This window comes from Lactuca saligna, chromosome 3 (genome assembly GCF_052625555.1).
Source record: "Lactuca saligna cultivar CGN05327 chromosome 3, ASM5262555v1, whole genome shotgun sequence".
NCBI lineage: Eukaryota > Viridiplantae > Streptophyta > Magnoliopsida > Asterales > Asteraceae > Lactuca > Lactuca saligna.
The window spans coordinates 143,388,457-143,415,967 of record NC_136419.1 but is presented as its reverse complement, the minus strand read 5'-3'; positions in this window follow the sequence as shown (position 1 = coordinate 143,415,967).

The following is a 27,511-nucleotide window of genomic DNA, read 5'->3' as shown; positions in this document are numbered from 1 at the left end:
CTCCTGAGCTACCTGAATCTTCTCATGTGAGTTAAGAGTCTCCTGTTTTGTCTAAATATAATAGAGATAGACTTCGTTTCTTACATCAATCTTTTTTCAACAAAAATTCTATCACACTCAAATACGAAGGGATATGTCCTGGAGGTCTTTGATAAAACCAATCAAAACTTAGACATATCAAACTCTGTGTTTATGATCTAACATCATGAGATCGTGATTAAAGTGAAACCCACAAATCTATCCACTTAATGAATTGATGGGGAACTATGTTCCATATTTTACGAAACTTTTGTTTCAGTACCTCTTTTCTAAACTCCAAATCATATTCATTTCTTATGTGTGGTCTTGATCAAACATTCGAACCTCATGATGTTAGTTACCCAACAAGATCCAGTAAATTTTTTTTCATGAATATGATTTCCGTGTGAGTTTAATTAGCAAATTCCTATTACTTTAAAAATTTTCAATACCAACTTGTCACTGACTTCACTGGTCAAACAAGTAATTTCTGTTACAATTGATCACCTTATGTTTAGGTTGATATGTAACAAAATTTTCGAAGTCACCTATGAGGCCTTACAAAAGATACCCTTCAAAACTTTTCAACAAGTTATCGATTGTATTTCACGAGAAACCACAAAAGCTGTTGATTATCTCTCTTGATAATTAATGAAGTAATCTTTGCCCGGGATTCAACTACCTTTGTGTCAAATAAAATTTTGACATCACAAAATTCCAATTTTTTTTTTTAAATTTGTTTCTTGTCTAACTTTCTTTGGAACACTGCACTCACGAAATCCTTGAGGATATGAGTAATACCAGCTCAGGCTGATGATTTCAAACATCTGGCATATGACTTCGCTTTTCATCCCAAAAGTGAAAGAGCTTAACCTCAATCCGAAGGGGTCCGACAGTTACAATTCTCTTGGGGCAAACAAACAGGTTGTATTTCAATGACGTATCGTATCGTATCCTACTTTTACGGAGATGGGACAGTTACTTTTTGATGCATGGCTATTTCTACGGAGTAGTGGTTCGATTTTCAAGGTGCCATGTCAACATTCATTAAATGCTATCCCACTTTTAATTCAAACGGAAGGGTTACATATAAAAAGGGGGGGGTTCATGAGTCTTTTGTCACTTTACGATTCTAAAAGAAAATTCCTAATTCTCTCTGCAAATTCAAACTCTCAAAACCCTAACAATGGCGACTGCTAATGTTCATGTTGATCCTTCACAAAATACTGATGAATTCACTTCCATGCCCATTATGAAGATCCTGGGTACTAACTATCAAGTTGAAGGTGATGTATCAAAGTATCCTGACGAATTGAAGATGATGGTGACTGCCTTGAAAAGTTCAGTATTATCCATGGCGATGTTCAACTCCTTTTCCGTACTAATCTCTTAGTTGTCTCAGGTTGGTTCAACTGCTTCTGTTGCTAAGGCGTTTGATGCAATTGTGTTTCACCTCATCAATGATAAAAAGGTCAAACTCACCAAGAAACTCTTTTGTCAAATTCTGGATATCCCCAATACTCCACCATTTGAGGAATTTACTTATCCTCAAATTGTTCATATGTTCAATGAGATGGAACATCAACCTCAGTTATCAAGAATTAGTGATTTCAAGAAGTCAAGTCTTCCTAGTATGTGGAATTCTTTGTTTGGTATCTACCTAAGATGCTTAACATGACGAACAGTGGGTCTTGATAAAGGACAAATGGAAGTATATGCCATGGTTGCAGGGCTATACTATGACTTACCGGTAGATTACTATTCGCAATTATGGGCAGAATTCCAGAAAAGTGTTGAAAATACTGATGCAAAGCATGAAATTTTGTGTGCAAGATACTGGAGCTTGATCTTGCAATATTTTTACAACAAGGGAGGTATTTTGGTGTCTAATGATGATGAGAAGGCTACTTTTCATCTATATGTTATTCCAAAGGATGTAGTTGATGATGTGGATATATTTCCGAAAGTTGCAAGAATTCCTGATGTAATGCTGAAGAAGGTGGATCCTACTAATTCTGTGTTTTTGGCGTACAAAAAAACAATAGATACCACAGTTTTATCTGGTATTCTATTGGAAAAGGAGAAGAAGAAATCAAGGAGAGGAAAGAAAGATGAATCTGGTTCTTCTGAGAAACCAATCAAGAAAACGAAGACACAAAAATCTCCTAAAAAGAAAGCTGCAGATGTTGATGACTCTATTCCATAAGATGTCTCAGTTGTTGATAATACAATGGATGATTCTCCTATAATTGACGAAACTCAGGAGAAAGCAACTATCCCTTTCAAAACTGGAGTTTTTCGAAGAATTAAGGTGAAATCTAAAAATTCACGAAAAGTTTCACCTCATGTTGTTCGTAAATCACATGTCACACATCAAGGGGTTATTATCAGGGAGGTTCTAGCGCCTGTTTCTCCATCTTTGAAGAAACGACGGGCTGAAAACATTGCAAAACATTTACAACAGAAGAAACCCAAGAAGTTACGAAATTTGATTCTTGGAAATATTTTAATAGATGAAGAAGAAGTCATTCCTGACACTCCGGAAGCAATTTTGGTTGGTGACAATTCGAAGGCTGATGACATCAATGTAAACGTATCTAATATGGATACGAATGTCATTACGGGTTCATATAATGTGAAGCCTGACGATTATGAAAATGCGAAGATTGAGAGTCCACAAACTGTGAAGGGTGATGATCAAGGTATTGTTATTCCAACTTCTGAAATCATTGTGTCGTTACCTCCAATTACCTCTACCACTGATTCACCTACTTTCAAAAACATCATCAATACCCCTTTTACTTCACTCTTTTCATCTCAATCCACTGATCCACCAAAAACAACCTCACATGTTGATGATACAATGGAAAATGAAACTGATACTGAAGGTTTTGGAGGAACCTTTGAAGCATTACAGTTTGATGACATAGAAGAAGATTTTCCAGATCACATGTTGATGACCATGAAGCAATTTTAAATTTTAAATTCAAAGTTGAATTCGATTTTGCAAACTCAGGCTGATATAGGGGGTAGCTCATATGTTTCAAGTTTGGAGGTGGATTCTATGTTGAAAGTCTTTGAAGGACGTGTTACAACCAAAGTTTTTGGGATGATACGGGAATCTGAAGCAACGGTGTTGGAGAAAGTTGATCTTAATGATCAAACAAATGATAATAGAATGAGTTCTCAAAGAAAGGATTTCTTACACGAAGTGAAGGACTTGAAAGTTGTCATGAGAGAAAGGCATGTTTTGTATTTTCAAGAAGTAAAGAAAGTTCGTGAAGATGTTAATCTACAAATTGCAGAACTTTGGGAAGATATGCAGAAGGAAGTTTAGGTTGTACAACAAGATTATGCACCCATCAATCAAAAAGTTGACATTATCTGTAATGTTATCACTAGATTTGTCAAGCTATATGAAACAATGAATCCTCAGGTCGTCAATCTTTCTGAACAGGCTGCGAAACATTTTGATGAATTGGTTAGTTTGTTAAAGGAACTGAAGGATTTATCAGTCAAACCAGTGTTATCCTCTCTCATTACTCCGAAATTTTTATCCCAGAAATTTGTGCAATTCGAAGCAATATTGCACAAACAATTATCACCTCTTGTTCGTATTTCCAGCCTTCTTCCAGCAGTATCGGATGCCCCATCTGCTTTCACAGGGGTGCAAGGGGGAGAAAAGAAGATAGAATTTATGAAGGCTGGGGAAATATCAAAGAAAGCCTAGAAATCAAGACTGATGCGAAGGTAGTGGGAAAGGTATTTCTTTCGAAAGTTTCTACTACAAAGCCAATAATAGTTTCAGCTGGTCAAATTACTTCGACTGTGATTACTACAACCCCAATAACAAGACCACTTTTGAAAGGTGTTGTTATTGGTGAATCAATTGGTAGTGCTTCAAAATAGAAGACTGTGATAACTGAGACAACTTCGAAAGATAGAGGTACAGGGATCTAGGTAGAAAAGACCAAAGAAGAAAGGAAAGTTGAAATTGATGATGAATTAGAAAAGATGCGACAACTTCAGAGCATTATGGCTATTCGTGCTCAAGATCCATCAAAGCATGATAAAGGAGATCCATCAAAGCAGTACAATTATGAAACAATTAAAGCCAGAGTTATGTTTGATCACATATACTCATTTGAGAAGATTCTGAAGAAAAGCTATGTGGTCACTAATTCTGATTCAAGTAAGTTGGATTTTCCTATGAATGATATGATGTTCATCATGTCTCAATTCAAAGCAGAGGTTAAGTCTAAAGATGCTGATGAAGGGAAAAAGTTAAAAATTCGTTTTCATGCAGTATTGGGAAAAGCACCTGAAGAGGTCTGGTCACTGGAGAAAATAAAGAAAGTTATCAGTATCAAAAGAGATGTAGTTTTTGAAGAAGTTATTTAGAATATCAGATACACGGTGATCAGATCAAGTGGAAAAGTGTGTGACTTTACCATAGCAGATTTTCCATTGATGAATTTGTATGATCTTATACAAATTGCTTTGTTGCTAAAGGACAAGTCATTTTCCTATCTTCAAGAAATAGAACTGATGTTTTCAAACTTAGATGCCGACACATCAAAGTTTTCATTGAAAACTATTTTGAGTGCCTTGCTCAAACAGATGTGGAGTTGGCAATGGCAAAAGGAATAGAGATTACTGCACCAATGGCACCCACGAAAAAACAAGTAGATCTGAAAAAATTTGAAGATGGTGAAATCTGCTTAAAGCCATTAGGAGTTGTCTTCGTAGGAAAAGACAAGGCAGGAAGGGCTAAAAGATTTTTATTCTAAACTTGCGAAGTAGAGAGATACAACACTTCTCAATATGCGAATTTAATTGTTCGTATGAACCACTGTAGAAAAACAAAGAGGGAGATAAGAAGGAGATTAAGAAGGTTATTTCATGGTATACAAAGATACGAAGGATTATGATGTATTCAATCCAACTACTGACCAACTGATGACTTCGACTTTGATTACAAAGGGGGAGATTGTAAGAGTAAAAATGTTGTAATAAGTCGAAGGGTGTAGGTTGTCATATAAAGGGTTTCATGTCTTCGTATGTTATGTATTTATTTTACTAAGGCAATGTATTAAGTGCGCTTCACGCTTAGTCCTTAGTATATATTTTGTATGCTTTGTTCTCCTATAAATAGGAATCTTTACTAGAGGAGTAGATAACGTTTTTACAGATTTTGTCTAAGAATTCTCTGTAAACACAATGCATAATATTGAGCTGAAAACAAATTGTATTTACATCCTTGTGCAAATCTCTCATACTTTCATAGATTCATACTCTGATTAATTTCATTCTCGAATTCACGATTCAACAGGGTGGTTTTTCTATTCCTAACGATACTACCCGAGGCCGACTCCCAATGTAACGCCCTAAATCAGGTATGACTTGAAAACCCTCGATGAGTTCCAACTTGGGCAGAAATGGTCCCTTGGAGTACGCCAGGCGTACTTATGGGTATGCTTAGCGTACTTTGCATAAGTGATCGCGGGGACATTTTACGTACGCAGGGCGTACGTAAGGGGACGCCGGGCGTACATAATTAAAGGCCAAAACCCTAAATCCGAACTTGATCCTTATTCAAACACCTTTTAACCTCTTGGACCAAACCCTATCAGCCACTTTATCCTTATTTCGTCTACTTTCAGTTGAATTAGTGTGAGAGTGATATTTTGAGCTAAAAAGAAGGATTTTGGTGGCCATTTCGGAGTCCTTTCAAGAAGGAGAGTTGCTAGGCAAGCTTGGGACGGTTTGGTGCCTGAAGAATCTGCATTATTGTCATCTTGCAAGGCTTCTGGAGGTAAAAAGCTTGCCCATTTCCATTTAAATCCTTAGATCTAGCTAGGATTTTCTAGTTTTGTCCCGTTGGTTGATTTTGGACCTCTTTTGGTGAGTTAAGCAACTCCATGAGATGGGAATGACATATCTGAGGTCCCTTGGTCATTTAGAAGCATAAAAATGAATTCTTTGTGGATGTATTAGTCTCATGCATTGTTTAAAGACCTTGGAAAGGTCTTAATGGAGGTGTTCTATTGTCCAGACATGTAAATAGAATTGTTGATGATCAGAAGCTATGGTGGAATAAATGTCAACAATATCAGAGGATTATGTGGTTGGAGAAGGCAGTTCCCCCTTGGCTTGTGAGCAGCCTGCAGAAGTGTCTTAGACTTGGAGTGTAGGATTTGGATCAGAATAAGGTTCTTTTTGGATTGCAAATGGGAGTCCTTCTTGAACCGAAGATGGTTCCTCCTAGGATAAAGAATGTGTGATAACCATTGGATCAGTTCTTGTGTCAATATTTTCTTCTTCATCTGATTCAGAGGAAGCATTTGATGGATTAGAGCCTCTGCGGATGGAAAAGGGAGTTGCATCTTCAAGCACTGGAACCTGGTTAGTTGTCATAAGAATTGGAGTAGTGCTTTCCCCCTTAACTAGCGAGGTGAAAGTTCCGTGTGACAAGTCATCGTATATGGAGGGTCCAGAAACTTCTGCATGTTGTTGCTGAGCTTTCGAAGACACAATAATTTTGGACAGTTGAGTAGTCTCTACGGGGTCAAAAAGGTCGTCATAGTTAAACTTCAACTATGTTGAGAGGACCCGAAGAGGCTGGGATATCTATTTCCTGGATTGCTTTCATTTCACTTGAATGAGCAGTGTTGCGGACGTAATAGTCATCGAAATTGACATCAAAGCTTTCAACTATTAGTCGCGTGCGTTTGATAAGAACTATGTATGCCACCTTTTTTTAGTAGCCATGAAATATGCCTTTATTTGATTTTAGTGAAAATTTGTTAAGGTGATCCTTGTTGTTGATCACAAAACATCTACACCTGAATATGTGAAAGAATCGGACATTCGGTTTTCGATTGTTGAGGCCCTCATAAGGTGTTTTGTTGAGACGCTTGCAGACAATGCTTCGGTTTTGGACAAAGCATGTCGTTGCCACTACTTCAGCCCAGAAGTATAAAGGAAGGTTTGCAAAGTTTAACATAGATCTGGCTGTTTCTACTAGAATATGGTTCATTCGCTCTACTACTTCCTTTTGTTGTGGTGTGTAAGGAGCAGAGAAGTTGTGACTGGTACCTTTAGAAACCAAGAAACTATCCAAGAGATGATTAGTGAACTCGGTTCCGTTGTCACTTCGGATTCTGCAAATTGGTAACTTGATTTGGAGTTCAATTTCTTTTATGAAGTTTATTAGAACCTGCGGTGTTTTGGAGTTGAGTCTCAAGAAAAAGACCCGTGTGAAACGAGTGAAGTCATCAACTATAACTAGTATGTACTTCTTGTGATGGAGACTGGCTATGGTAGATGGACCTTAGAGATCAATCTGCAGTAGTTCTGGAGGTTCAGAAATTGATGAATCAATGACCAATGGATAACTTCCCTTTGATTGTTTTCCACACTTACAAGCTGGGCAGAGTGTTTCATTGATGTACTTCTGAATTGGGAGGCCTCGGACGAGTTTTTCTGTGACAAGGTTGTTGATGTACCAAAATTTTAGATGAGCTAGCTTGCGATGCCACAACCAGCTAACTTCATATACGACTTTGGATAGGAAACATAGTTGCGGTTTTCCAATGATCAATAAGACATCCAAAGGATACATGGTCCCTTCGGATTTGGATTTGATCAAGCAAGTGATGTTATCGCTTGTCATGATGTAACAATATTCATTATCAAACTCAACCTGATAACCTGCTTTGCATAGTTTGGCCTAAACTGATGAGATTATGCTTGAGGCCTTCTACGTAAGCAAACTTCTATATTGAGAAGTTCCCTGTTGTTAATACACTGTAACCTTGGATGATGTCGTTGGAGTTGTTACCAAATGTGGCATGTCCTCCAATGTTGATAATCTTGAAATCCTGAAGGTATGCTTACCTTGCGGTCATGTGCAAGGATCAGCCACTATCGATCAGCCATTCATCTTCTTGTTCCTCCTTGCACAAGGCCTGAAAATTACACGGTTAGTTTGGGAACCCAAAAAGTTTGGAGCCCATGGTTACAAGTGAATTCTTCAAAGATGCATGAACAGTGATTGTGGGGACAGGTTTTGTATAAACTTTAAGACCTAGACCTGGGTGTTTTGAGGTTTTTTTTAGATTTTCGAGGTTTTTAAAAGTTACGAGGTTTCGAATGACTACAAGATTTTGGAGGATTACGAGTTGGACTTGATTTGGTCAACTCTGATAATAAAATCCAAAGGTGAGATTTTTCTCATTTTGCCAAACATTATACTTGGTCAGCGGTCCAAAGGGTGTGGTGTGAGGCTTGTGACCAGCCCTAGAATGATATTTGACAGAGTTTCCCTTGGGTTTTGAAAAAGTTTAGGCATTGGACTTCCTCCTAGGTTTAGATCTTTTGTCTGAATTAGCTTTCCTCATAGATTGTGTTTGTTTGTTAAATTGACGTGACATTGAAAGTGTGGGAGTAAGAAAAATTACTTTCCATTTTTGGTCATCTAAGGAATAGTTTTTAATGCGATATCTATGAAAAGATTTGACACTCTTTTGTGACTTGTCAGGAGATTTTGAAAAAGCTTTTGAAACTGTACACTCCTGTTTGTCTATTTTCTCGATTGGAGTGTTTTTTTTTAAATCTAATTATATTTTTCAGGACCTTTTTGTTTTAAGGTTTTGGTTTTATTATTTGAAAAACTATCTTGATTTTTCCCACGATTTTTGATTTCCTCATTGAAAGCTTGTTTTGCCTCTGTTTTTGGGGAACCGCTGTCAGTGAGGTTTAATTGCGGTTTCCTTGAAAATTTTGACTCTTTTTGAAAACAAGGACTTGAGTCATTTGAATTAGAAGAAACATGACTTTGAGAGCATTGACCATATTCAATATTATCTATGGGCAATTCATGAAGAATTAGTTGAATGGTCATGGTACTCTTGACTTTGGTCTGTGGTAAAGAAGCTTGAACAACTACAGAGTAAGTCAGAGATGGTTCTTTAGTGGGACACCTTATGGATAGTAATTTCGGTTTGAGACTACAGCTAGAAGGACTGTGGTCTGAGGACAAGGCTGGACAGTTCATAAGAACTTCGGGTCCTTCCACAAGGATTTCCTCATCGACAACTGATGAGACCTGAGAGTTGGGATAAATTGTGCCAACAATTGTTATTTGATCACATGGAAGATCTGAGGTTTCAAGAAGAACTTCCTTGACGAAACAATTATTACTCAGATTGTGAAGTCTACCGAAGTAGGCTCTAATGTCTTCTGGAAAGGTCTTGTCATTCACTGGGAAGTGAAACTCTCGATCAGGAGGGACATAGGGATGGTCTTTGTTAAATCAGCGTGATGAGTCCTTTACGGTGGAATACCTATTGGACCAACCCTAATTATACGTATTGTCTACGGTTCCATTATTAACAAGATTTTCAATGGCTTCACTTTCAGTAAACAACTTTTAGATTAATAAAATCAAACGTACAATTTCTTTTTGTGCTAAATCCCTCTGATCTAAAGTTATTCCTAATTGGGTTTCACATAACATTCTTGCATCCTTTTCTAATACTAAATCTCTTTCTAACATGGCCACTTTGAGTGTTTTGTCTTCTATACGTCCTCTTACATGGAACATTTCCTGGGATGTTATGTTCTTCTTATCTAGGGCCTTGTTATAGTCTGAAAGGATGGTAGCACAAGTGTTATTAAGGTTGTTTAGGAAGGGTTGACAATCATGCATGTTATAATGAAGAGTTTGAATCATAAGTTTTACCTGTTCGACTATGCTCAGAGTTTCGTCCTTTCCATATAGCAGTAGTTCTTTTCAAGCTTGGTCGAACCATCTTCATCCGTAGTTGCCAGCATGCAAATCTTACCTTTGCCTTTGATGTTGAAGCCTTCATCCTCATCACTCGAAGACCATACTTGATGATCTCTTTTCACTTGGGCCACATATGCCCTTCCCTTTTCTTTTTCATCAATCTTATGTGTCATTTGGTGATAAAAGGCTTTGTCCTTCGCAACATTTTCTTTATAGTCCTTAGCAAAATGATTCTCTTTGTCGCACTTATGACAAATGACAACATCTTCTTTAACTTCGGCCGTGGGACCAGAGTCATTTGGTTTAGCAAGTTATAGTATCTCCTTAGCTTGATGAGAATTTATAGATTGTGAAGATTGATGAAGGTGTTTTGGGTATCGAGGGTGATTGTTTTAAGGGTTGAAATTTTTGTTAAAATGAGGCTTAGTGAACTATTGATTTTGTGCGAAAGGAAGTTGGATGTAATCGATTGAACTGCTGACTGAAAAGAGCAATAGCATTCTGGAATTATTCTTCATCATCATACTCTATGTCAGCTTTGTAAGATTGCGGTGGGTTTTCATAAGAAAGAGAGTAGGATTAAGGATTTATGTTTTGTGGATCTTGGGCCAAAAGAGCAAGTGGCCCTCCGAAGTTAGCACAATCCTTGAGCACGGTTGATTCTTGGGCTTGGAGTTCTCCTTATAGTTTGAAAAGAGAGAGTGAGTGAATTTTCCTGTCACCTTAGACTATCATCTTTGTTGTAGCCTAGTGTTTCCCTAAACCATTGAGAAATTAGAGATTGGTTGCATGGTTGCTGTGAATAGTGCCAACATTTGACAATTTGGTAACAATGAGGTTGAATATCTAGAAAGAGTCCACACAGCTTTCACCCGCATGAGCTTTGAAGCTATTGAACTCCTTGAGTGCGGTGGTGAGCTTCTTATCTTATGCCTGCTCTGAACCTTCATACAAATTCTTGAGAACTTCCCAAATCACTTTGGTTGATTTGGAATTAATGATAATGTCGAAGTTGTCAGGAGCAACTCCACGAGATATTTCATAAAAGGCAATTGCATCATTTTCCATCTTATCGGGATCATCCTTAGTGGGATGATTCATGGCAGGTTAGCCTTGACCAAGTTTGGCTTGAGCACCGGCGGCTTGAACTAGAGTAAGAATAAGGACATCAGGTCCTTCTTCTATATATTTCCACACATATCGTCTAAGTCTTCTTGGATATCTCTCCATCCTCCGTGACCAGTGATGATACTCGCTTGCCACCAGTATTGGAGCTCTATTCGAACCTCCAACATTGTTGGAAATGTTAATAGATAATACTTGTGCCATATTTCCTTGTTTTTGATTTTTTTTAAGAATGAGCTTTAGTGGTATAGAAGGCTTTTCAAAACCAGAGTTTTGTTCAAAAAGAAACCACTTTGGCTCTGATACCAACTGTTGAGAGAAAAACTTTTAAGAAACACACTTAAACAAACGTTAGAACAAGTTATAATGTGGAATAATTTTAACTCAAAGGATCTTAAAGCTCAACAATAATAAGAAGTTAGAGCTAGAAAGTTAGATAATTAGATGCGGAAAAAGTAAGGAAATATAAATGACAACAAGTACTATATCAAGTAAACACTAAGCTGATTGTTAACGAGGATTGCATTCAAACCAAGTTAGTAAGTGTGATCAACTTATAGTGATTAAGTCAAGAGGGACTTGCTACCAATGAGAGATTATAATCTTAAGATTAGAGTTTAAGTTCTGTAAGATCTTGAGAAATAAGAGAGTAATAAGAGAAGATATAAGATATAAGATGTAAGAGATATGTGTGTTGCAACTGAATCAGATGACTCTATTTATAGAGTTCCGAATGCATTATAGGGAAATAAACAAAGTATATAAGGAAGTGTCCATGCAAGTTACACTAGACAATACATAGTAAAAACATAAGTTAAAAACACTAAGTCTTTGTTATTAGAGGAAGGTTGCAGATGACTTTAACGCTTCATGTTGCAGTAGCAGAATCAACGTTGAGGTAGTGAGGAGAGACCTCGGATTGAGGTTCAAGAGGGACACTTCTTGATTCAACAATATTGTTGTGTGTGATTTGATGAGTAAATAGCACAAGCATATTAGTCGAAGTTTATCCGTTCCTTTTACCCTAAATGGGATAAAATTAGGGATGAACAATTTTTCCCAAATCCCGATCCCGTACCAGTACCATACCGGAACCGGTACCAAACCATACCGAATGTAAAAGTATGGGACTATTCCCGGTACCGGTACCGGTGATGTTAATTCGGTTCGGTACTCGGGATTGACTTTCGATCAAATTCAGTTTTCAAGAAATCGGGAACGGTACGGGTCGGTGCCAGTTCGGTCCCACGCTCATCCCTAGATAAAAATGATATAGGTGGGCCTCACAATGATTTAGTAATGACACCCTAAGCGCTTGGCTAAGCCTGGACTAAGTTGATTTGTTCAATTGTAGTCTGAGTGAGTCGTCGTAAATCAGAAGTGGAAACAACACATGGACAAAGAGAATGATTATTATCCATGTCTCATGTCCATACGATATCTTGTAGAACGCCGGAATATTTGATCCCTTATCTAAAGGACGCATTATTGATAAGATCGGAGTTCGACAAAGACTTTTGAAAGCTACGATTGCTAATCAAATTCCGAAGTCATACTTGTAATAATAGTTATTTGACTTATCCAAGTATGAGACTGTTGGACTAGGTTTCTAAGCCCATAACTATAATTGGTATGTACTTGATTTGATATGTAGCATGGTCCTTTTGGGTTGCTTTCACTCATGCAACTTGACAGGATGACTAATGGAGAGAGAGAGAGAGAGAGAGAGAGAAAGGGTAGGATTTATTATATGAATAATAAATTGGTACTCATAATGATTTTATTAATATATTATAAGATTAATATATTATTTGGAAATCATATTATTAATTAGTAATTAATCAGAAATTAATTTGATATTAATTTTAGGATTAAAGGAACTGATTAATAATGGAGGGGCTGTTTTGCAAATCCTTGATAGTTGTAAAACTGGGCTTAAGACTCCTTGTAAGTGGAGTGGACGAAATTTATGGGTGAACCCATAAGATTTCATCCAAGGGTTCACTAAGGTGGTCCATGGTTTCTTTGGGCTTAAGTTAGGAACTAGCATTTCCTTATTCAAGTCAAGCTTAAAGGTTAAGCAACCTAGCCTTATATAAACCCCTTTAACCTAAGGAATATTGGCCCTATGACTTCTAAGAGTTGCCCTAGCCGATTTCTTATCTCTCATTGTCATCCTTGTTGTGTTGAATGTTTGTGAATCCATTAGAGGTGCAACACTTTGGGCACTAAGCTTTCAAGAGTCATAGTGGTTCTTGTTATTGCTACATAACAAGTAAGGTAATCATTTAACCTTATGTTGAATATTTTAGTGTTGCGTCTTGGGTTATTTGTTTTGTAATCGGATTGGGCTTATCCATCCGTAGTTATCTAGAATAGTTTCCTTTATCTAGATAAGTTAGGGTTTTGTTATAAATATATGCATGCATGTATGCGTATATAAAAGATTAGTCGTACACGTTGATTCTTGTAACCCTAATATTTACCTCTACAGATTGAAGTTCTTAATCGAGCTCTTCTGGGGTATTTTGCATTAATCATTCGACATCTTCATTGCAATACTTGTGTTCTTATTTACGCTCTTATTAATATTTTGCTTAGAATCATACGATCCTGATAGAACGTTGTTCTAACAATTGGTATCAGAGTAGGAGATTGTGTTCGTCGATACACTTCTCTTCTGTATTCACAAATAGTTAGGGTTTCCACTTTTATCGAAGTCGTCGTCTTCTTAATGACGACTACTCAGCCTTTGATAAAACCCTAATCTTAAGTTTACAGGTAAGATTCTAGCAGCTCACCATGTCTCATGAAGATACGCATACAAACCCTATTAACATCTCAAATAGCATTAGTTCTACAACCAGAGTACCCATACTCTACACTCAAGACTACGAAGTATGGGCTCATCACTTTGAAGATTATGTGGTTGGATCCGAAGATAATGGCTATATCATCTGGGAAGCTATTGTTCTTAGACCGTTCGTGCACTCAGAAACAAAACACCATCGTCAAGACACAGAAAGATTACAGCAAGTTGGTAACAGATGTTCAAAAGATGTCGCAAGATGAGAAGGACAAGATTCTGTGTAATGTCAAAGCCATGCGAATGATAAGATTCGCCTTACAATCTGACACCTTTCGGCTTGTAGGCTCATGCACAACTGCTAAGGAAATCTGGGATAGGTTGAAGGAACTCTACTCAACTGATGAGGATCTGGAACACTCCATTCAAACTCTGTTGCTGTCAGAATTCGGGGCATTTGAACAGAAACCTGAAGAGAAGCTCATTCAGACCTTTGATCGGTTCAATCATCTTTTAAGTAAGATGATCAAGCATGGAATTGAAAGGAAGGTGATCGAACAGAAAGTTACATTCATGAACGGGCTCAGACCAGAATGGATGGCTGTGGTTTCCACTGTGAAGGCGCATGAACAGTTCAAATCCTACTCTCTAGCGAAACTAGTTGGAATACTGAAGTCACATGAAAGTGTTGTAACTAAGGAGGCGAAGTGGTCTCTAGAATGGGATCGCTGGCTCTTGTCTCTAAAGGAAAAAGTACTGTTGAGGAAGAAGAAGAGTCAGACATGTCAGAATGTGATCTTACAAGTGAGGAGTATGCTCTGATGATAACAAATCCAAAGAAATTTGCAAGAAGAAAATTTCCTACCAATAAGAACCGAAATTGGCAAGGAAGTTACAGTTCCGAGAAAGTAAAAGAAGAACCGAAAGGCTCTTCCCAAAAGGTGGAAGAGAAAAAGGAAAACAAACTTGCAATAGACTCTGGATACGACTGCAATTACTGTCACGGCAAGAACCACTTTGTCAAAGATTGCATGTTAAGAAAGATGGCCGAGAAGAAAGATGGTGAAGACGATGAAGCGTATTATATGCGAAAACTTGAAGAAGTCAAAAAGAAAAAGGCTTCCAACAGCTTGATGAATGCTCTAGTTGTACAAGAAAATGCAGGGGAAGACGAGTTTGGCGGCGTAGAAGTCTGGTCAACAGATTCTGAAGACGAAGAGGTTAGAAGACCCACGCACGGAAAGGCGTTTCTGGAAAAAAATGGAGGTTCTGGTGGAAAATGCTTGATCGTCACTACTGGACCATCAACCAAAAGTGCAGACACAGAACCGAACATGACTGAGAACAAGTGTTTTGCAGCCAAGCCAGTAAGTGAGAAGATCAACGACTGCGATCGATTGATCAAGAAGGTACATTCTCTCCTTGAATCTCTTAAAATTTCCAAAACTAAATATCTAGAAGAATTAAATGAACTAAACTTTAAATTTAACAACCTAAGTAGCAGCCTCATGCAAACCCGCTTAGCAAACTCTAACCTAACTGACCAACTCGACAAGGTGTCTTCAAAAAGTGAGGAGAGAAGGATCTGGATTGAGCAGAAGGAAGCGGAGTTAGTTAGGGCTAAGGATGAGAGTATTTATTTGCAAAGAGACAATTTGAAATTATTAAAACAAAGAAATGTTTTCTGTTTAATTGCTAAGCGTCTTTATACTAATATTGCTCAATTACATCTTAATTGTGAAATTGGAAAGAAAATACATAAAATGATTTTGTCCTTTCTTGAATTTAAGGAAGACGATGTTATAGCAGAGTGTGAATCAAAAGTTTCCTCTGAAGAAACATCCATGTCATATAGCCTAGGTTTAGATAAGATAGAAACTTTCATCGATTCTAAGGAACATAAAAGTATGTTAAGAGATATCTTAGATGAAAATGATAGGATGAATATTAAAACCGAAACTATACAAAAATTCGATGAATCAAATGCCAAAATCGTCAAGGATAATAAAAGGGAAATCTTCAGAAAAGTCCCAATATTTACGGAAAAGTTACACTTTAGTCCCAAGATTTTTTTTTGAACGAAAAAGTCCTGAAAACCGGCAAAAATTTGCAGTTTGACCCTTTTTGACCGGTTGAAACCGGTACCAAACTAATTTGGGACTATTTCGTAAACTAATCCAAAATATTGGGATTTTTCAGTAAACAAAAAATATTAGGACTTTTCTGTAAACAAAAATATTAGGACTTTTCTATAAACAAAACCTTAATTATTATTATTGTTATTATTATAATTATTATTATTATTATTATTATTATTATTATTATTATTATCATCATCATCATCATCATCATCATCATCATCATCATCATCATCATCATCATCATTATTATTATTATTATTATTATTATTATTATTATTATTATTATTAAAAATATAAATAAGAATACTTTTTTTTGAACTTGTTATTATTAATATTGTTACTAATACATATAAATGTATTTAAATGAAAAAATAATATTAATGACATTGTTTAAGGGTGGAGGTGGAGGAGATGTTGCTGCCTTTAGCATTGAAATCATGCATGTTTGCTTGTATATTTTTACTTTTTATATGGCCATTTCACATTTGTTGTTATTGTTTTCAATTAAAAATAATAATACTTAACAATTTAAAAGAAGTTGCATATTTGTAAAATTCTTTATAAATAGTTTAAGTTAGAAGGATTTCTCACTTTGTATATAAAAATGTTTACAGTAGAAGGATTATTTTCCAAATCCAACAGATCCACTACAAACATCTACATAGGTAGCCCATATCAAAATTCAAAAATATTAATTACAATATCTTGTTCAATAAAAAGTAATAGGACATGTTTTTTGGATTAATACTTTTGAATTTTGAATAATACTTTTGAATTATTCCTATTACTTTTTGTTAAACAAAATATTGTAATTAATACTTTTGAATTTTAATATACGTTACTTATGTAGATGTTTGTAGTGGATTTGTTGGATTTGGAAAGTAATTCTTCAACCTTAAACAATTTTATATACAAAATGAGAAACTCTACTACCTTAAACTATTAATATGCAACTTCTTTCAAATTGTTAAATATTAATATTCTGAATTGAAAACAATAATAACAAATATGAAATGACCATATACAAAGTAAAAATATACAAGTAGACATTCACGATTTCAATACTAAAAACATCACCATCTCCTCCACCTCCACCCTTAAACAATGTTATTAATAATATTTTTTTCATTTAATGCATTTATATGTATTAGTAATAATATTAAAAATAACAAGTTCAAAAAATAGTATTCTTATTTATATTTTTAATAATAATAATAATAATAATAATAATAATAATAATAATAATAACAATAATAATAATTAAGGTTTTGTTTATAGAAAAGTCCTAATATTTTTGTTTACAGAAAAGTCCTAATATTTTTTGTTTACTGAAAAATCCCAATATTTTGGATTAGTTTACGAAATAGTCCCAAATTAGTTTGGTACCGGTTTCAACCGGTCAAAAAGGGTCAAACTGCAAATTTTTGCCGGTTTTCAGGACTTTTTCGTTCAAAAAAAAAATCTTGGGACTAAAGTGTAACTTTTCCGTAAATATTGGGACTTTTCTGAAGATTTCCCATAATAAAATTATAATAGATAATTCTTTTGAATTTGAAACAGAGAGTGAGATGAGTGAAATCTCAGTAGAGGATGTTGTTGATTGTTCTGAGTTTGTGAATAATGAAGCTAAGAGTGAAAAAACTCTTATTTCAGAAAACTCAGTTGAGTTTGCTCGTCTGTTAAAAGAACAGAAACCAAAACTCAAAGAAAAGGTTGTGGTTTATCAGAAGGTACAGACCGTACCAAACCAAGTTTATGCTGTGACTGGAGTCACTCACAGAAAAACAACTGAATTAAGGACGATAGTTGAAGAGGATAATGCTGAAGGATGCGAAGACTATTTCTGGTCTGCTCCCATTGACAATGCAGATGAGACTATGGGTCTGTCTGAGAGAACCACGTGGAGAGTCAAAGGACAATACATACCAGAACCCATCAATAAACCTTCATGTTTCGATATTCCCAGCACAAGCGGAACGAAAGATGTTCCTGAAGAACCATCAATGCAACCTGATGCTCCAATCGAAAGAAAAGAACCGAAAGGTCCACTCAAGAGACAAGAAGCATCGACAGTTCAAACTAAGGAACGCACCAAAACCAGAGTAGAAGACAAGAGAATGAAGGAGAAATCAAAGCCAAGTTTCAATGTTCACAAATCTCAGAAGGAGCTAGCTGAACAGAAAAGACTCAGAAATCAGCGATATGCTTCGAATCTAAATGAACGGAAAAGGCATTGGAATTCTAAAAATCCTAACTACGAATCTCCTAGGAAAGAATCCATGGATAAAGGGAAGCAAAAGTTAAAGGAAGATTTTGCTCCTAACTCCTATTATTCCAAATCCCAAAACCGAAAGTCAAGTCTCGGTTCTAAACCAAGTTTCGGTTCTCAACCGAGTTTCGGTTCTAAACCAAGTTTCGGTTCTCAACCGAGTTTCGGTTCTAGACCAGGTTTCGGTTATCGACCCAAGTTTAGTCCTAACACAAGACTCAGTTCTAACACCGGTTTCAGTCCCAATTCTAGATATGGATCCTCCAGGTTCCAATATCAACATAAGTGATCCTCCCCTAAACCTAAGAATCAAACGAAAAATACTAAACCAACTAATGAAGATACATTAAAATTTAAAGAAGATAAAACAAAAATTAAGGTGTTTACTATCAAAAGAAAAGATCAAACAACTCTCGTCAAAAGAACTTATTTTGTTGATGCTTCTATTGTAATTCCTTTCTCTGTGAAAAACTCACCAGGACCCAAGAAACTTTGGGTTCCTAAATCTGCTTGAAATTGCAGGTACTCAGTGACGAGCAGTTCGACGACGAATGGTATATAGACGGTGGCTGCTTGCGTCACATGACAGGAAGAAAGGAGGAATTAAGGGAGTTTCGATCTCTAAAGGATGGCGGTTCTATAAAGTTTGGAAACAACTCCTATGGAACAATCAAAGGATACGGGATGATAACTAATGGAGACTTTTCCATCAGAAAGGTGGCTTATGTGGAGGGATTGCAGCACAACCTCATTAGTGTCTCGCAGTTAGTTGTGGGCACAGGATTGAAGGTATCATTCGATGATACAGGATCTGAGATTATAGAAAAACAAACCAAGAAAGTTCTGCTAAAATCAACACGAAAAGGAGAAATGTATCCTCTGAATCTTAGTCCTATTCGAGAGACACCAGCCATCTGTCTGCTATCAAAGGCAAACACTGATGAAAGTTGGCTTTGGCATCGACGTCTATCTCACCTGAACTTCAAAGATATCAACAAATTGGTAATTGGTGATCACGTTCGAGGTCTTCCTCTTCTAAAGTTCGAAAAGGAGCATTTGTGTGCAGCATGTGAAATGGGAAAGCAAAGCAGAAAGAGCCACCCAACACGCATTAATACCAAGATCGTGGAAGCACTTGAACTATTACATATCGATTTGTGTGGACCATCTGCTATAGAGAGTATCGGAGGAAGTAAGTATATTCTAGTAATTGTAGATGATTTTTCACGTTTCACGTGGGTTTTCTTTCTTAGACAGAAATCAGATGCAACTCCTAAGCTGAAGATGTTCATCAAGCAAGTGGAAGTTCAATTAAAGAAGATGGTGAGAAACATCAGAAGTGACAATGGGCTGGAATTCAAAAACAAGGATTTCGAAGACTTTCTGGCCGATAAGGGGATCACACACAACTTTTCGGCTCCTTATACTCCACAGCAAAACGGAATCGTTGAAAGACGAAACCGATCGTTGTGTGAAGCAGCTAGGACCATGCTCAGTTATGCCTCTCTACCTCTATACTTCTGGGTTGATGCCATTGATGCGGCCTGTTATACTCAGAATCGGTCCCTCCTCAACAAGCGATTCTCATTAACTCCTTATGAGATTCTAAACAATCGGAAACCAAACGTCAAGTTTTTCCACATATTCGGATCCAGATGCTTTATCCTTAACTCTAAAGAAAACTAAAATAAGTTTGACGTTAAAGCCGATGAGGGGATCTTTCTGGGTTATTCTCTGTCATCAAAAGCATACCGAGTATTGAACAAGCGTTCCAAAAGAATAGAAGAGACTTACTATGTCACCTTTGACGACAATTTCATGAAGAAGGTTCAACGGACAGAAGATGCATCTGGAGACATCTTTCCAGCATCTGGACAAGTCTCGGTTCCAATATCAAATTTGTTTGATGAATACATTCGGTTGTTCGATGAACCGGAAAAGGCAATCCATTCGGAGGAAACAGCAGCAGACAACAAGGTCGATAATCTGAAGAAAGTTATAGACGAAGCTGCCAAATCATTGGAAACCGAATCACCTACTCCTAAACCATCACCTAGTACTTCAAACTTCGATTCAACGTTCCAGGGGGAGAACGATAACACTTTCAAACCATCTGGAGTTTTTGTCGAGGGGGAGAATTACCATTCCGCCACATCTGATACTCAAACAACTGAACCAAAATTAACAAGCGAAACTCCAATCGAGGGGGAGACCCCTACTGCTTATTATGTTGAAGACATAGGCTACACTTCGCCAGTCTAGGGGGAGAAGGCGAGAACCGGTGATTGTTCAACTGACGAAGGTGAAGGGGATAAGTCAGATGTTGAAATTGAAGTTGAAGCAGAATTAAATCCAGAATATGATCCAAGCGATCCTCCGCTAGTAAAATGGACAAAAGACCATCCCAAAGAGCAAATTATTGGTGAATCGTCTGAAAGTGTTCTTACTAGATCTCAACTGAAGGCAAAACAAACAGCATTATTCTCCAAAATGGAATTTTGTGTGTTTAACTCTTTTATCTCCAAAATAGAGCCGAAAACAGTAAATGTTGCACTCGATCATTCTGATTGGGATCAAGCAATGCAGGATGAACTCAATGAATTTGAAGAAACAGAGTTTGGAGATTGATTCCTACACCGAAAGATGCCTCTGTTGTTGGCTTGAAATGGGTATTTAGAAATAAGCTGGATAAAGAAGGAAACGTCATTCGTAACAAGGCTCGGTTGGTTGTAAAAGGCTACTGTCAAGAAGAAGGGATTGATTATGAAGAAATGTTTGCTCCTGTGGCACGGTTAGAGTCTGTTCGAATTTTCCTAGCATATGCCGCTCACAAGAACTTCGAAGTTTTCCAAATGGATGTCAAATGTGCATTCTTGAATGGAGAATTAGAAGAAACTGTCTATGTTGAGCAACCACCCGGTTTTGTGAATGAAAGGTACCCGAATCATTGCTACATACTGGATAAAGCTGTCTATGGGCTAAAGCAAGCACCAAGAGCCTGGTATGGAACTCTTACTCGCTTTCTAAAAATGTCAAAGTTTAAACATGGTTCGGTTGACCCAACCTTCTTTCGAAAGAAGGAAGGTGAACATCTAATGATTGTTCAGATTTATGTCGATGATATCATCTTCGGCTCTACAAATCCTAGCTTAACCGCTGAATTCAGAAAGTTGATGGAGACTAAATTTGAAATGAGCACAATGGGTCCGATTAACTTTTTCCTTGGTTTGAATATTAGACAGGGAACAGAGGGCATCTTTATAAACCAGGAAGCATACACCAAAAATCTGCTGACTAAGTTTGGAATGAAGGGTGATTCAAAAGTAAAGGTTCCAATGGCATTCGGTACCAAGCTGACCCCATCTCTGGAGAAACCGGATGTAGACATAACTCTTTATCGACAAATGATAGGATCCCTTATGTATCTAACAGCTAGTAGACCAGATATCATGTTCTCTGTCTGTTATTGTGCCAGGTTTCAAGCTAATCCAAGAGAACCCCACATGATTGCTGTAAAGAATATTTTTCGATATCTGAAGAAGACGTCAACTCTCGGTCTCTGGTATCCCGCAAGATCTGGATTCTTCATACAAGCCTTTTCAGATGCTGATCTTGGAGGATGTGGATTGGACAGGAAAAGCACTACCGGAGGATGTCAATTCCTTGACAGAAAACTTGTCAGTTGGCAATCAAAGAAGCAAACCTGTGTTTCCTTGTCCACAGCAGAAGCAGAATACATCGCTGCCGCATCCTGCACCTCTCAGGTTGTTTGGATTCAAAGTCAGTTGAGAGATTATGGGCTAAGTATGAAAAAGATCCCTCTATACTATGACTCTGAAAGTGCAATCAGGATTTGTCATAATCCAGTGCAACATTCGAAAACCAAGCACATAGCACTAAGGTATCATTTCATCAAGGATCACGTAGAAGACGGGAACGTAGAAGTACATTTTGTTCGTTCTGCTGATCAACTGGCCGACATCTTTACTAAAGCCTTACTAGAAACAACCTTCAATAAAATCTTACAAGGCTTGGGTATGATGGAAGGAGAGTCGGTACCGAATCTTCAATTTTCTCTTTAAAATAAGGACGACAGAGATAGACAGAGCGCTCGGTCTATCTCTACTCTAGATTTTTCGAAATAAACAGACCGCTCTGTATATCTCGGCTCCATGAGTCTCGGCTTCGCTCTGTCTACTCTCATCAATAAGACACGGTTTCGGTTATATATATTTTATCTTTCTGTTTTTATTTTATTTTCAGAACTTATCCAAAAATCCAAAAATATTTTATCCTTTTGTTTTTTATTTATTTATTTTTTTCAAAAAATATTCAAAAATCCAAAAATATTTAATCTTTCTGTTTTTAATTTTTTTTGAAAATATCCAAAAATCCAAAAATATTTTTTTTGTTTTTGTTTGTTTGTTGCTTGTTTGTTTTGTTATTAATAGGTAAAACACAAGAATCACCGTTGAAAATTCTCAAAGCAGGTATGATTTAAATTTTATACAATCTAGTTAAGTGTCCCTAGAAGCATGTTGTTGTATGTTGTCATAAAGCCTCTATGATCTCGAGTAAGCCTTAATGATTCGATCGATACCCATCGTTTCTTCCAAATCAGGCTATTTTAACTCACTCGGTCTGGAGCTACCTTACTCTTCTCATTTGAGTAAAGAGTTTCTCTGCTCTGTCACGCTTATCTAGTAGAAGGTACATTCGGTTCCTTAACCACCTACTTATATTCTCCATCTACCTTCGGTTCACTAATGTAACCCTTGAGACTCTCGGTCTTTACCACTGAGGTTTATGGTTACACAAAATCTGTGTTAATGATCTCAGATACGATTACCACGTTCTAAGTGAAACCCAAAATTCAACACCAAAAATGAATTGACGGTGAGTGAAATACTCAAGCTCTAACTGGTTACCTAAGGAAATCTCTTTTTATTTTGCGTGATCTTTTACGAAATCATCTATAGCTAAGACATTTCTTCCCAAAGAGATCCAGTTTATTTTTTTGAGATTTCCGCTTCCTATAAGTCATAAACATAATATATCCCACCTACCTGTTCAATAGATCACATCGGTCTCACAGGTACCTCTACCAACGATCGGTTTTATGTTAAAACTAGATGTTCGGTTAGAGGAAAGCCACTGAATGCATATAATCAAAAGAAGTCTTTCATTGTTTATTGACAAACAGTTGATCGTATTTTCGGGAAACCGCACAAGAACTTCAAGTCTCTCTTGACTTTGAAGGAAGTAATTCTTGCCCGGAATCCTCTACTTTCTGTTCTCTAAAAGGACATCACTCACACCCAATACATACTTGTTTTATTTCTTTATCTTTCACACTCTTATGCACGAAAATTAATATTTTCCAATATTCTAATTACTCATTGGTAAAAGTTTTGGTTATCCGTTGTAACCAAACACGGGGTAACAGGGAATTTCAAACAATTTGAAGATAAGATTTGGGCGTGTGAATTTGATCCGTTTCAAACCCACGCGTGCTTACGTTTTCCTGGGATTAACCACTCTGTCAAATCGCGCTTTTTCAGGCGACGTTTTAGCAACCTCATCATCACGATTTCTCTCTCCAGGCAACCGTATAAATAGGGGTGATCGTTTTATTTGTCATTTACCAAGTCACAGATTATCTCTCTCATACAAAGATTAAACTGTTCATCTTCTTCTTCGTTCATCAATGGCGACCTCATCCTCCGCGCATGATCAAACTGCAACATCCTCCTTGCTTACAATCTGACCCAACCAAAATCTGATAATCGAAATGAGTCCATTCGCATATGACTCATATATGTTGCATGTGGTGGAGTGTTTGAAGTATTCACCTCTGGTAATGGCCCTAACCCTAGTCGAAGCAGTTCCGATGTCGCTACTATCACAAGTGTACTCATCAGCGACGTAGGACAAGAATAAGGATCGCATCTACTTCAGTATTCACGATAAGAAATCCTCGATTTCAAAGACAAAGTTTTGTTCCCTTTTAGGGCTTGCAGTTGATTCCTCCATCATCTCTCCAGACTTCATCACAGTAACCCAAATCTTCACAATGATGTACGAGATGGGGTACACCGACGTACTTACATCGATGGCGAAGGTCAAGAAGTCCTGCTTACCATCGCAGTGGAATGGGTTGCTGACCCTGCTTATCAAGGGTTTGGCGGAAAGAAGTGGTGGTTTTGATACCACAAGCAAAGGCTTTCTCACCATTCTCTATGGTCTATATAACGGGATCAATCTAGATTATGGCACAATAATCTGGTCCCAAGTGGTGCAGAGTTTGAATACCACAACCCATCACTCCAAAATTTCATGTGGCCAATTTTGGACTGTGATTACAAGGAAAGCTATGGATTCTTTGGAGATTCCGGTTATGAAAGACGCTCTTCTTGCCTCTATCGCTACATATCACACCACGAAGATTTTTCTATCTGATCCACGTAAGTTTCCTCATTATGGATCAATTCCTGAATCGATGTACAGGTGTGTCACAGCACAGAGCACGGTGATGGACGATTACCGAAAATTGTCTCCAGTTGGTCCAAGGGTCTTGTCTGCAGAACAACAAGCTGCACTAGATGCTTTGGAACAACCTGGTCCCAGAGGCAAGCGGGTGGTGAAAACAGAAAAAGAAGAAGCAAAGGAGAAAAAGCCGAAAATTTCTAAGCGAAAGGCTGGTGAGGAAGCTTCTTCTCAAACAAAGCTGAAGAAGATTAAAAAGATGGCTAAAAGGCCCAAGAGAAATTTGTCTCCTGAACCTGACACCCTTGAAGACCAAGAAGCAGAAACTGAGAATCCTCTAGTGTTCACCAGAGAGCCTACACCACCGAGATCTCAAACCCCACCTCCATCTCCTAAAGATACTCACATTCCTACTCCACCAGTCTCTCCTGAAACTACTAAACTTCCATCTCCTCAACCCACAAAAATTTCCACTCCAACCCAATCACCAAAACAGAAAGCTCCACTTTCTGTTCCCACAGATATACCAACCCTTCCTGTTGAAACTTCTTCTCTACCAACTTCAACTACCTATACCTCTGTTCCTGTCTCCACTACAACTATCTTAACTCCTCTTGCAATAGAATCCATCACCACCACCATTCCCCAGATCCCAGTAGAAGTCAATGTATCTGATACATGGGCTACTACTGTGATTGATCCACCTGTTTCTAAACCACCATCTCCCACCCCATCTTCTAACTCTGGTGCCACTTTGGGAGGAGATGACGAAGAGTATGATTCATTATACTTTAGTCCTTACTGGCTTCCAACTGATACAGATGCTGATGCTCCTGCCAATAATCAACAGCTTCAAGACATTAATGAAAAGCTTGACCGACTGCTTGCAGACAGTAAAGCTTATAGTGGGGTTGTCCTGAAAGCTTTTATGGAAACTGCTGTTCAGCAATATACTGAAGCCATTGACCAATCTACTGCTGCAGTTAACAAGTCCACAGCTTCATGTTCCCAGGCCACAGAGAAGGTTACTGAGGTTGTTCATACAACTCAGATTTTCCTTGATTCACTCAAAGCTCATGCTGATACTAATGCATCAAAAAACCAAGCTTCTGTGGACTCCTTTTCCTGCACTCTTCAAGAAGAAACTGCTAAGTTTGATGCCCTTCGTGCTTATCTCAAAACAGAATCCACATCTTTTCTTCAATCCTTGGATTCTTGTTTTGCTACTTTAACTGCAGAAAGCACATTGAAGGAAGACTTGATAAAACACCAGGCAACTATTGAACTACAGAAAGTACAACTTTCCTATAATGAAAAGGAGATTTCGTTGCTCAAGACTCAAAGGGTTGTCTTTCAGAGTTGTGCTGGTGATGTGAAGAATATGTTGACTGCTCTTCTCGAAGCCCATGATCCGATTCTGACTTTAACTATTCGGAAGCATCTCCAAACTAAACTTCTTCCTGCCATTTCTCTTCTTAGTGAAATGAAAGGTGTCTCGGAGAAAGTCTTTCTTCCGACACAAGGGGGAGAGGAGAGTAAAGTCAAAACAGAACCGAAGGTTAATGTAGCTTCGGTTTCTGGAAAGAAAATTCTAGACGACAGTGACTCTGATCCTGAAGAGACTATTGTTGAAGCTCTCAAGCGAAAGAAACGAAACAGAGAGTTTGATGAGACTATGAAGGTGGCAAGAGAGGCTGAAGAGAAGGAGAAAAAGAATAAAGAAGCAGAGGAGATCTTACAGTGCAAAAAGACTCTGTTTCCTGAGTGGGACAGAGATATTCTTATCACCCAAGCGATTGAGTTTCCTTCCATGTATTGGTTGGAACCGATTGCTTCTTTTGAATGTGAAAACTCAAAGGACTCGCAGTTTGACATGCCAATCACTAAAAAGAGCATTTACTTATCATTGCTTTGAGGTCACTGCTGAGGTTCTTTTTCCCAATTTGAAGGTTGACAGGGAGCTAGTTGATTTTTACTTGAAGAACAATCAACCACAGTACTTGACTTGGAGTGCACAAAAGATTACAAGAGTCAAAGTACTGAAATCATCACTTGCTGGGAGATTTATGAATGTAAATTTCAAGATTAACCGTGGTACTGCAAACACGGAATATTTCATCTCTCTGGCAGATCTTCCCAATCTTAATCGTCATGATTGGATCTTGCTATACAACATTCTGCTCTCAAATCAAAGAGAGTATGAGCCGATTTTGAAACATCTTAAAAGGATGTTGGCCTCCTATATCCATGAGCTTGCCACAATGGATCAGGAGATAGCAAGAGTGATGAATAAGAAGCCGACAGTCAAGCCAACATCTAAGCCAGTTGATGTAAATAAAATGAAGTTGGGGCAGATTGATTCAACCAACTTGACTATCATGTTCACTAAGGGTGACAGACTTAAGTTTCTATTTGCATTGGTTGACAAGCATCTATTTTCAACAGATTGTTTGGAGCATATTATCAACATCATTCATCGATGCAAGCAGAACTCAGCATCAGACAAGAAGAATTTTACAGATATGCTTCGGTGGTATATAACGTTTGGACAACATGTTCTGGCCATTATACCGAGGATATTTGAAACGGTGAAGAAGCCCACTGGTGTGAAAAGAGAATAGAGTTTCTGCTCCAAAGACGCAAATGGGGAGATTGTTGAATATTTTAGTGTTGCGTCTTGGGTTATTTGTTTTGTAATCAGATTGGGCTTATCCATCCGTAGTTATCTAGAATAGTTTCCTTTATCTAGATAAGTTGTTAGGGTTTTGTTATAAATATATGCATGCATGTATGCGTATATAAAAGATTAGTCGTACACGTTGATTCTTGTAACCCTAATATTTACCTCTACAGATTGAAGTTGTTAATCGAGC